Here is a 13,780-nt window from a genome sequence, read left to right as displayed (position 1 = left end):
TGAGTACTTGTGATTTTAAAACTAGTTGGGAATATTCTCCCTACATTTTTTGGCAAAGTGTCTGCCATCAACGGATTTGATGAGTCTTTACCAGATACCGTTTGAGCTGGACTAGATGTATCATTACCCGATACAATGGGTCTTGCTGCATTCATTGGGGAATGCACACCCATTAACGGATTTGAGAAGTCTTTACCAGCTACCGTTTGAGCTGGAATAGATGTATCATTACCCGATACAGTGGGTTTTTCCATTTTTAAAGAAGATGGAGAACTCTTTGGCTGGGTCTCATAAATTGGCTGAGTCTATTGTGAAATTTCAAAATGAAGGATTTTTATACGGTCTTGTAAAATTCTTATATTTTCTAACATCTTTCCTTTTTCTTTTATAAGGTTTTCATTATATTATTTCAAAACTTCATTAGCTTGATTCAGTCTTTGAAAAGCTCCGATCATAGAGGAACAATGATCACAAATATAATTTTGTCTGTGTTTTTGTTAATATTATATTGAGGAATTTTTTGTGTTTCTGGTCTTAAAGCTAGAGTACTAAAATAATTTGGTCCCAGATTTCTTCGGGCATAGTCTAGAGTTCCTAAGAGATCATAAAAGCCTTTATAAAGAGGTGTTCTATAATCTTTTATGGCATCCATTACCTCTATCCAAGTCTGAACACTCCTTGCTGCTGTCCTCTGAGAACAACATAGAATTTAAACTTTAGAGTAGTATTATTCTCAGTAAAATAGTAACTTAATGCATTTAGAACTGAAATAAAATGATTAATGTCACTTTTATTATAAGCTATCCCTAAATTGTCTAGTGTACATATCTGTGGCTTATCCACTTGTACGTCTGGCTTTCGTTTGAAAGTTAAGTTGGATGGTTCCTAACATACCAAGTTGTGAGGTCCAAAAATTATTCTATCTAATTTTGGCTGTTCTAGCATCGTAAGTGTTCTGAAACGAGTGTTACTCATTAGTGTCTTTAGATAGTCTTGGGATGATGAGGCTTCTGCCTTGCCTTTTCCTTTCCTGTATTCATACTGAAACAAAAATCGTTAGTTGTCTTCTTTAATTAATCTACTTAATTGATCTGCTAAGTTATTATCTTTTCCTTTAATATGTTCTAAAACAATATTATAGATTGAAGTAGCATCTAGGAAATTCAACCATCTCCTTTTACTACTATTCTTATATTTTATTTTCTAATAAAAATTTACTATAGCTTCGCAGTTTGTTCTTACTAGTATTTCGGGCTTCTTTAATATATAAAGTTTAAAACTATTTAAATCATAAATTACTGCTAGTGTCTCCGCATCTATGCTATTTAATTTTCCTTTTTCATTATACTTTCCACTTGAATAAGCACAAATTTTTTCATCCTTTTTGTCACTATATTTGTTAGGTTTTGCTTTTAATACTGCTTCCCATCCTTGAAGGCTTCCATCTGTCTCGACTATTAAATAATCTGTTTCTAATGGTAATGTTAAGTTTGGAATGTCTTGCATCATGCTTTTAAGTTGTTGGACTAATTTTATGTCTTCAGTAATAAAGGATTTTTGACCTGTCGATCCTGTTTTAGAGTATAGTGGTCCTGCTATTTTCCTAAATCTTTGATGAAAGCTCCAGCATAATTTAAGAGTCCTAAAAATTTTTGTAAATCCTTAGTCTTGTCTAATTTATCTGGCGTTTTTAAAACTTTTTTAGCTATGTGTGGTTGTAATTTTATTCTACCATCTCCAATAACTACTCCTAAAAAATTAATACTATTTTTACATAATTCCATTTTCTTTCTACTTATTATTATTCCATTATCTACAAATAATTTAAAAATTGTTGTAAATGTCCTAGATGTTCTCTCATATTATTACTAAAAACTAAAATATCATCTACGTAAACTAATACAAAATTTTTATAGTCTCTAAAAATACTATCCATTTTTCTTTAAAAAATTGGAGGAGCCATCTTTAATCCAAACGACATGACCAACCATTCAAAATATCCTTCTGGACATGTGAAAGCTGTCCATTCTATACTATATTCATGCATTTTAATCTGCCAATATCCATATTTACAATCAAATTTACTAAATATTTTTCTTCCTTGTATTCTATTTATCAATTCTTTTTTGTCTGGTAACTTATATCCATCCATTATAGTATTATCATTTAGTCTTTTGTAATTTACTAGTTTAGATGTACACGCCTTGCGCGTGTACCTCATTTTAATGAGTTCGAACATTACATTAAATAGGATATTTATTTAAATAATAAAGATGAATATAATGATTAAATTTAACATCTTTTGAGTATGTAAAAATGGAGAATTTATTTATTAAACCTAATCTTTATTGAAAATATTTTTAAAAGTCGATCGACATTCATCAACATCAAAATAATACAATTAAATCTAATCTTTGCACACAAATTTTTTTTCAAAGTCGCCTGACACTCATCTACCACCTGTAAACAATAACAAGATAATATGATAATAGAGATATCAAAATAATACAACTAAACCTAACCTTTACATAAGAAAATTTCTTAAAGCCGACCAACATTTATATATCACCTATAAACTGCGACAAAATAATACGATAAAGGTGATATCAAAACAATACAATTAAACTTAAATTTTACATACAAAAATTTCTCAAAGCCGATCGAGATTCATCTACGCACTATAAACTACCACAAAATAACAAACTGTAATACCCCACATGTTTCTAAGCTAGGAAGTGAATAAGTATTCCTACGTATGAAATCTCCTATCCTGTGATTCATACTTGAGTACATGACTTACAACGAATATCCTAGAGATAGGATAGCTTATGATGCATTAATCATGTTTATATGAGTCACTCAAGGTAATACAAGCTAAGAGTTTTTGAATCCATCAAGTTTTAGTGTTTGATTTTGCAAGGGTCATCTTTGAATGAGTGTAACTCGATGTTAATGTGGTATTTTGGCTGATTTAGACCCATCAAATTGTAGGTAATCGAATTAGCTTTCCAACGATACCAATTCCGCCTTAATCCAATACCCGAGCGAATAGTTATGCTAATTTTCGTGAGAGACAGTAAGCATAGGCGATTGGTTAGGCGCCGCCCAACCCAAGAATGGGCGATTGGTTAGGCGCCGCCCAACCCAAGCATAAGCGATCACTTGGGTGCCGCCTAAGTAAATTCTAGGTGTCAAAAACACTCCGTCTTGAGTTATTTTAAAGGTAATTAAGTCTTTAAATACTCTTAACACGTCCCTAGACTTAACCCTACGAAATATATAGCTTCTAAACATACTGCAACCCTATTTTCATCTCGAAGCTCATCATCCAAGAGCACTAAAGGAGAAAAGCAACTAGGGTTGCATAATTAAGCTTGAAGATCCAATTTCAAGGAAATTCCTCCGTCAATCATCAAGAATTTTCCTTCTAAGGTATGCGTAGTGTTCATCCACGGATTTCTTTCATCCGTGGAGTTCAAGAATCAATCTTTAAAATACAAAAGCTTGGTTGATTGTGGTGATAAGATCATACCCATGTTGATACTTGTTTGTTTTTCTCTTTTTCATTATAAAGTATGATTTTTATATTATTGGGTGTTGATGATCATGTTGTTGATATTGGGTGATTCCCAAGATGGAATCTTTATATGTTTTTGTGAATTCATGATATCATATGAGTTGGAAACATGTAAATTTGGTTGTTCATGATGTATAGTTTGATGAATTCACCTATGCTTAAGATTTGCATGTAAGGTGTTTGATAAAATGCCTAAGGAGCTAGAAATCATGCAATATTGTTAAATTTTGACTAAGTAAAGGATTCATGATATGCCCTTACGTTTCAATGACTTCTATGTTGTTAATGTGCCTTGTAAATGTTGTTGGAATACCCATGAACTATTCTTAAGAGATTATGCTATGTTTACTTGCAAATTCTACTTATGAACAAGATGTATGATAACCATGCAACCCACATGAACTTCCATGCTACTAGTATGTGTTGCCAATATGATTATGCAACGAACATGATATTAAGATTGTGCAAGTACTTCCATGTGATACGAAATTCTTTCCATGCAATACATTGTTGATAACCATGCATAGTATGAGATCCCTACTTATCATATTATAAATTATGGACTCTACTCTTATGATCAAGTCAGTCATGTGCATCAGTTTCCTTCCATCGAGTCCTGGGGGTACTTGTAGCGGTAGCATTCCAGTCGCAGAGACACAGTGAGTCCTCATTAATTCGAGAACAATATGATTTGATTCATTTATTTATTCTTCAGTTTAGTTTTATGGAGCTAGTTGGAGACATGTTCCTTCAACTCCTTATTAAGACAGTTTAGAGGCTTTCGGATTTACTTTCAGATTTACGTCCAGATTTAGTTGTTTTGAGTATTTTCGCCCACCTGATTGTATTCAATTGAACCTTATGGCCTTATAGTTTCATGTATTCCACATTATTATATTATGATTTGCAGTATACAGGTACAAATATCAGTCATGGGTTAGCTTGTGGTCCCTTGGGGTCATGAGCATCGTGTAGCATTCCGGTTCAGGAAATCGGGGTGTTACACAAACTAATAGAGATATTATGATAATTCAATTAAACCTAACTTTTACCTAAAAAAATTTCAAAGTCGACCCACATTTATCTAGCATCTATAAATTAAACTAAAATAATAGGATAATAAATATATTAAAACAATACAATTAAACCTAACTTTTACTCAAGAAATTCTTCAAAGCCAACCGACATTTATCTACGACCTGTAAAGTATAAAAAATATATATAATAGTGATCTCAAAGCTTCAATTTTGATCCAACTAATTCTTGTTTGAGCAAAAATTTTGACCATAAAGAATGATTTTGGATGAAAATAAAGAATATATATATATATATATATATATATATATATATATATACATATGTTGAATTCTATTATGCTGACAAAAAACATTGAAGAGGTTGTGGGTTAGGAAATCAAGCATCCACCATCTGGACATGAAATCGAATCAAGTTAGATGACCATCAATCATATTCTCCCAATAGGCAAACCGATTTGTTCTTTAGTTTAACATACATCTCAATATTTATAGAAGTATTTCTTGAATAGAGTCCTATCTATTTTAGGAGTATTTTTCTAACTGAAAATTAGAAAGAGAAATATTAATTAATTCTCCTACCATATATTTTAGGAGTCCATATATTTTAGGAAGTCTAGTAGAAAGGAAAATATTAATTAATTCTCCTACCATATATTTTAGGAGTCCCATATATTTTAGGAAGTCTAGTTAATATAATAAAATATAATTAAATAATAAATTAAAAAAATAGTGAAAAGACAGTTTTATCTAAAGAAGGGTTTTTTAATAAAGGGTAAAAATTTCAAATCACTTTTCTAAGGGTCTTCACATTTTTAATATATTATAGATTACCATTCTAGCTTTTCCTCTCACTATTTCACTATGGTTTCTTACTATGAAAGCTGCTGACCTATGTCTTGAGACAGATCTTCTAATTATTCCTAATTCTAGTAGCTCTTTTATTTGTATTTCAAAGTCTTTAAGGTCTTCATTTGTAGCTTCTATAGATGCTGTTTTTATAGTATATTCTGGATTAATTATTTCTAATTTGCAGGTAATTTGATTGGAGTCCCAATGTTGCAAGGGTTTTTCTCCAATTATTTCTAGCTTATCTAGGATTTGTATTATTTTCTCTAAGTCTTTTTGTTCTTTTATTATTCCTATCTGTTGTATACCTTTCTTAAAATTGTATAATTCTGTATCCATTTCTATTAAAGTATGATCTTTTTCTATTTCTTGTACTACTAATAAATCTTATAATTCTTCATACATTGTTGCCTTTTTATTATCATTACATGTACAATTTTCTCCTTTATCACATTCTAGTGATATTTTGGATTTTATATGGTTATCTAAGCTTTCCTCTGGCTTATCCTTTAGAAGGCAATATTTAGTTAAAGTAGATTGTGTCTGTACTGGCGAGTCAGTGATATTACTAACGAATATTACCTAATTTTTTGTAACTAGACATCCTCCATTATTTTGTACCATAAAATCTAATCCTAACACAAAGTCTGCTTTTATGTTTAAATCTCTAACTAGTATTTCACTAAGTATATATGATGGTTGGTAGAATTTTTCACAAGTATTAATAAAACTTATTTTTGCTTTTGGTATATAGTTATATAGGTATTGTATGTTCCGTCCATTTGCATGGATTCTTGAGGTTTTGGAAAATTTTAATTAATTTTGCTAGTAAAATTCTACTATTTAAAATGCTCCTTGTACATCTTGAATCAACTATAGCTAAAGTCTCGAACTCATGGTCTCAAATTTTTATTCTCTCTAGAACCTTGACTGTACTAATTTTCTTTTCTTCATTACATACCATTCCTTCAAATGGTACATTCATAGATTTTTTAACTTTATTATTTTCAATAGATGTATTTAATAATTCTACCTCTACTAAGTCTTCTTCCTTAATTATATCTTTACTGTATATTCTTATCTCTAATCTTTTTGGTCTTTCTTTTAATTCTAATATTCTATCTTCTGTTGTTCTGATTATTGGTTCCTTGTTGTAAAATTTATTTAAATTACAGGTTGATTTCGGAGTTTCTAAGATTTCTGATGCTTTCTCTATACATTTTATGCATGCTTCCTTGTAACATTTCCTGCATTTTGCCCTTTTATTTTTATATGAAAACCATTTACAAAAACAACATTGATTACTGTCTAATCTTTTTATTTCTTCAAATTTGTGTTTACATTCTTCTATCAGATTTACTAAATCATAATAGTGTGTGACTAAGTGATAGTCTGTATTATTGACTAAGTGATAGTCTGTGTTGTTCCTTCTAGTCCTATTTCATTTATAAATTCGTCTTCTCCAGAGTCTGAAGAATCAGAATTATCCTTTTCTTCTTCAAAAACTTCCATACTTTCGATAGAGTATATACTTTCATTATCTGACATATATTCATCTACATTTATCAAATTCTCATTCACATCCTCTATTAATTGTGCATTTCTAGATCTATTATTATTTCTTTTTGGACAAGTGTTTGCTAAATGCTCTATACTTCCACAAGTAAAACATTCTAATTTATTCTTATAGGTTCTACCAGAGTTATATTTTCTCACATGTTTATTCTTATCTAAGTATGGTTTTCTCGTATTTGATCTCCTCAAGTAATATTTCTTCTTAGGGTGATAGTCTTTTTATAATCTTGGTCATAATGTTGAGTAGTATATATGGTCTTACAAAAATCTGTATCACTTCTTTTTAATCATTTTTTGTATCTGTATATTTGTACATTTTTCTTGTAACATTCCATTACATGTTGTATTCTTTGTCCTATTGATCATGGGTTGTTTGGGATTTGTATTACTCTTTCTCTTTTAAACCATTTTTCTTCTACCTCTCTTCCTAAAGCTCCTGGTAATTTATTAAATAATCTAGCTCCTAGAGTCTGATCAAATGAGTTTCCACTAATTGTACAATAATAAAAGTAATCATTTAAAAATTCTTTAATTCTTGACCAATGATTAATACTTAATTGTTCTAAATATTTTAAAGCTCTTTGTTGTAATACTACTAATCCACTATTGGGATCTTGGCCTGTTAGTAGAGTATGTACTTTATTTACAAAATTGTATGGATTTGAGCCTAGTTCTACTAATTCTTGAAAGTATTGTGGGAATATTATTTTATAAGCTTCCCAAAGTGCTTTAGTATTTTCTCCTAGAAATGTTTCTAAATATCTATACATAATTTACGCATCTGGTTCTTGATTACTTTGTATATGTTGTATGTAGTCTGCTACAACTACATTTTTCCATATGTCTATTACATGATTCCATGCCTGAGGGTCATAGGCTGGCAAGTTTAAAATTTTTCCTTTATTACTTCTTTCTTGTAATTTAATAGGTTCTTCTATTGACATTCTTTTTCCTCTAGGTTTTATGTCTTGTTCTGTGAGAGTGTTTGGGTTTCTTCTAAATACTCTATGTCTTGGTGAATTTTCTATTGTTAATGGTACGTTTTGCATACCGGTTGTTCTTTGGAAAGGGCTTGAGGAACTTATTGCGCTTTCCATAAATTCCTTTATACTTTCTTCTATACTATAATTTGATTATTCGTCTTCACCTTTTAGTTCCACTTTACGTGTATAACCATAATTATGTATTCTTAATTCACATTTTATAAAATGTTCTTTCATTTCTTCAAGTTTTAATTCCCTAATTTACAACCTGTACATTTAAATACGCTATTGCTATTTATTTCATATAGGACTTCTGCTTTTATTATAGCTTTATTTACTTCAAAACCTTCTTCTAATATTTCTATGTTCATAAAATTAGTATTTTTCACATTCTTCAATTTCTTCACCAGTTTCTTTTTCATTTGTCTATTGGTAGTCTGTTAATCTTACTGAAGCTTTTTCTTTACTGTTTATATACATTAAATGATCGGTTGACTTTAGTATTTCTTTTTTAATAAATATTTCTAAATTCCATTCTAATCCTGCGTATTTTTCTAAGTTTATTTTTAGGGGTTTTAGTAATTCAATACCTTTATTTCCCATTAAACTTACTACATCATCTATCTTTAGATTAAACTTTATACTACTATTAGTGGCAAGTTTTCCTATAAAACCTACACATTTAAGTAAATTATTTCCATTATTCATTTCTTCATATCCTTTAGTTTGTACACCTATTTTAACATGCTTTCCCAATTCTACGGTATTTATCATATAATTTGGACTACAATAAAAAAGTCCTCCATTATTAGTCATGTGTACTTCAGTTATTCCTATTATAGATCTTTCTGTGTTTGACCATCTATTATCATATATTGTGATTAATACTTTAGTTCCTAAATTTTTTTCTAGTTAAACCTTTTATGTCAATTACTATTAATCCCATATGCATAAGATTCATATCTAATTTCATGATTTCTTTTAAAGAGTATAAGCTTATTAAATTTATGCTACAACTATTTTCTCCAATAACACATATCCGTTCTTCTCTATAATGCCTATATAGTTGTGCTTTTGAAAATATTTCTTCATTATATAATGTTTTAGCATTTAATAGTTTTAATTTATTTTGTTCGATTAATTGTATTTCTTTATCTACGTCTATTACTTCTTCTAACTGTTGTCTTGAAGTCATTCTGGGTTTATTTATTATTTTTGATAGCACATTATTTATTAAACTATTTTGGATAAAACTTGATCTTTGTCTTGTAAAACTTGATCTTTTTCTACTTGGGGATACTGAAAAAAGGTCCATGATTTTGTCTTAGTTGGTATAGTTATTTTTAGCTTCTTTTAATTCTTTTTGAGGGGTTATTTCTATCTTTTTAGTTGTTCTATTAATTCTTCTATATTTTTATCTTGACTGTCTTTTTCTAGGGTTTCTTTTTCTAGGTTCTTATTCAGTTCTAATAGTAACAAAGTTATAATATTATTTTGTTTTATGATTAACGAGTCTGCTTTTCCCGTGGTTGATGGTCTGATAATCCTTCGGGATTTGATTGGATCTATGCTGCCTTTTTTAATATTGTTAGATAAAGTTTATCTTGGAGTATATCATTCATGAGAGTATTATATTTTTTATTTTATTAATTTCTTTTTGTGCTTCTTTTAATACTAGCCTTATTTCAAGATTTTCCAAATTACCTTTGTCTTTATTAATTAAATCTTTGAATTTCTTTTCTAATTCTGCTTGTTGGTTCTTTAAGAAATCAAAATTTAATTCTATTTTATCTAACAATTTTTTTTGTTTGTTTTACAGGTCTTCTAATATATCTAGAGTTTTTAATATTTTTGTATTTTCTTGTTGAGTCTTTTCTCCTAGGTTTATTATAAAATCTGTAATAGTATTTAATTGTGGATTTTTTCCATGTAAAGTATGTTCTCCGTTGTTAAAATTACATGTAATAAGAGAATTATCTTTAAAACGTCTATATTTCTTTTCAGCTGGGATTGTTAGATCTAAATATTCTAGCTTCTTTAAATTATCTATTTTTATACTACTATTCTTCTTTATCCTAAAGAGGGTGTATTATTACTATACTTTTTTCTAGCTGTTTATATTCTAAAATTCCTATAGTTTATACAATAGCTAATACTTTCTAATCTACTCTAGAAAAGGAAACCTTAGAAATAGACAGTCAAGATAAAAATATAGAAGAATTAATAAAATAACTAAAAAAGATAGAAATAATCCCTCAAAAAGAATTAAAAGAAGATAAAATAACTATACCAACTAAGCCAAAATCATGGACCATATATATATATATTATCGTCCTTTTATGTCGTACAAGGAGAGGGTCTAACACCAAATCACAAAGATTGATTATAAACCACAACATCTAGATCACTCTTTACGTACATGATAAATCATTAGTATGATCTATACTTGTGTGTCAACGATAAAAAAGTACAGACCTCCAATCGTCACATTTCTGCCAGCCTTATTATATAAATGAATTGGACCCCTTGAACTCTTTCATATTCTTGTCTTTATCCATTTTTCTTTTCATTTCAACGCAAAAAATGTCCCAGTCATCTCAAAAATTAAAAAAGATTTATATTTATCATTGAGATAATCCTGCTATCTTGAAGACATCGCGCCGGCGAGAATTCAAGGCAAAAATTTTACAACTCTACAGATGAAAACATTTGTTTTTAATAAATAATTACGCACTGATAACTATGCACGAGGTTTTATGTCTATAGTAGAAGCAGATACAAAATATTTCATTGTGTTTTCATACATTTCTATTTTCAGATTTGTCATATTCTCTCACTTCGAATATTATTGTTATTCGCGTTTTAAAGATCTCATGCTACAGAAAATGAGGATACTAATGTTGAGGTTGGGCAACATATTATTCTAATTCTTCCTATAACATTCATCAAGAAACAATAGAGGATGCACGACTATTTGTAATATTATAACTAATGAAGATAGAATTTATACCGAAAAAATGAGAGTAAAATGTATTTCAGAAATACATAAGGGGTGAAAATAACTTTTTAAAATTTACTAATGGACCATGACCCACAAATTTTCTCCAAACCCTAAAAAATAAATTAAGAAAGAAAATCGTGTCTGTTTTCAATTATGTTTTTAGGGTGTCTCTTTTACCAAATCTTCTCAAGCAGGTACACACACAAACACACACACACACAAACACACACACACACACACACACACACACACACACATATATATATATATATATATATATATATTAGTGTACGTGTGTATAACGTGAATATTATCAATTTGAATATTATAATAAATATTTGAAGATCCTCAATATCATTGTATGCATAATAATTTTATTTATTTTTGATTTCCCAATCAATATAGAACCCAAATGGCACCAAACTAATTACAGATTATCGTTGAGTAGAGCTCATTGCTGGGTGGATGGGTGGGTGGGTAGCGCTCCCTACCCTCACATACCAAGATTTTTTTTCACACCTAGCTTGCACAATTGTAAGTAGACAAAGCAATAATGAATTAACTTAAAAATATATTTAATTTATTTAAAGAGTATATTTTATAAAATATTTTATGAAAATTATCATAGTTTCATTGTCTTCATTCTGAATTAAAATTATTATATTTTGTTTAAACATGTAAATTTAGAAAATGATATTTTATTTAATATTTTTTGAAATATACTACCACAATTCTTAAAAGATTGTCAAATAATATGAAATAGAAAATTTGGCACTTCTTTTTAATATGTGAATTAAAAGTTCATCTTTCAACTTCTTCATCTTGATACTCTCCGAAACCCCACAAATGGTAGTTGGAAGAACACCAAGTTAGAGAGAAAAGAATATCAGATAATATTTAATTAGGAAGGGATAAAAGTAAGAATAAATTTTTATCTATTATAAAGTATTTTAATAATGGATTAAAAAAATTAAATTTTATACGACATGCTTAATTTTAATTTAAACTCTATAAAATCGCCAAAAAGTCATGAAGCTATTTGTAGCATGTTGCTAGGTAGCAACATTCACTTTCTCAGAGTAGTTATGATTCCTTGAAAGATGTTGCATCGCTTGAACACTCTGCTATACCGTATAATATTTGTTGATTGATTAAAACAATATACAGAGAAGGGAAGTAGACAACTCCTCGCAATGTGCACAATAATAACCGTATGTTTCTTGTAGAAGAATTGTAGAAATTCTTTATTTATATAAGATAAAATTTTAATTGATTTAAAGTGCTAAAATCCATATAGATCTTGAAGAACTTGTGGGAATGAAGTTGGCAAACATTAACATTCATCGACTGCTCCATTTTTCTTGAAGATCCATCAGATAAGTCTAATAAATTTTGAATGGATTTTTCACAAAAAAAGAATTTTTTTTTTTTTGAATGGATTTCCCATTCGTTTAGGAGAAGCTGAACATATTTAACTCCCTGTGACGCTTCAAGCTCAGCGTTCACAGGAAGTGCTGCCGTGGCTCCGACAAAGGCATCATGCACTTGTTGCATATATCAGAGTAGTTAGCAAGCCTTCAGAAAAAAGGTTTAGGTACCAAAATAGATTTTCTGAAATTCACGAAAATAGACTGATATGCGATGAACAGTTTAGACAAGGAAAGGACTCTGGTAGGGGTAGATCAAGGGTATGACTGATAAAACTATTTCTCTAGATCTCCTAAATTTTGTGGCCTCAAAAATTTAAATTCTAAATTTTATAATTTTCAACTTCATTTGAAGATTGTGAAATACGTCTAAAGAAAAAAAGTAATAATGAAATGAAAAGACTTTCTGATTTTTACTAGAAATATTTTAAAACTTTGAATTAAATAACTAAAACTTCGTATTAATATATAAAGTTTTAACAATAACATCCAAATTAATGTATTGCAAATAAATGTCTATCATTTTATTCGCTAGAATCAATTATTGCTTTTATTAATAATCGTATTACTATATGAAGTTAAATATTATGTGTCTTTAAACATTCCATAAATTTAAATAAAAATTAAAACATAGTTTAAGAAACACTTTATTTTCATTGACTTTTCTTCCCTCAAATGATTTTCCAAACCCCCAAATGAGAATTCTTTTCTTTTCATTGACTTTTAAAATTGGTTTTATTATAATATTTTGTAGTTATTTGTTTTAACCTTAGTAATTCTTGCATATTTTTATTAAGAAATTCTGTGTATTTTATATCTTTATTTTCCATGTATTTGTCTATATTTATTTTTATCTGTTTTTCTAGTAACTTTATGTTTCTCATATCTTTTTCTAAAAATTCTATGTAATTTATCATGGTAAGTATGTGTTGGGTTCTGTCTTCTAGAATGAATTATAAATTTTCCATGTGGAATGTCTTAGATTATGACCGACCATTGCGTAGAGTATCTAATAAGCTTTCCAACGATATGTGGATCATCCAAAACGGACACCCGAGCGACGAGTTATGAACATTCTAATCAAACCGTGAATAGTAGTGAACATTAAAATGTGCCGGAAAAAGTATTGAGGCCTGACATATTTTTTCTCCAACTTTAAATGATTATAAATACTTGTACATAATGATCTGGGTGATCTACTATATATCAATGGAAATCTCTACGAGTCCTCTTTCTAATGAAATTGGTTTCATCCAATTTGTCTATCGGAGCAAAAAGTTATGGTCAATCTACTTCAGCTTATCAAAAGTGAATTTTTGGGTCAACTTCAAACT

The sequence above is a fragment of the Capsicum annuum genome, unplaced genomic scaffold (assembly GCF_002878395.1).
Source record: "Capsicum annuum cultivar UCD-10X-F1 unplaced genomic scaffold, UCD10Xv1.1 ctg998, whole genome shotgun sequence".
Classification (NCBI taxonomy): Eukaryota; Viridiplantae; Streptophyta; class Magnoliopsida; order Solanales; family Solanaceae; genus Capsicum; species Capsicum annuum.
The sequence above is the reverse complement of the archived record's forward strand: the minus strand, read 5'-3'. Positions refer to the sequence as shown.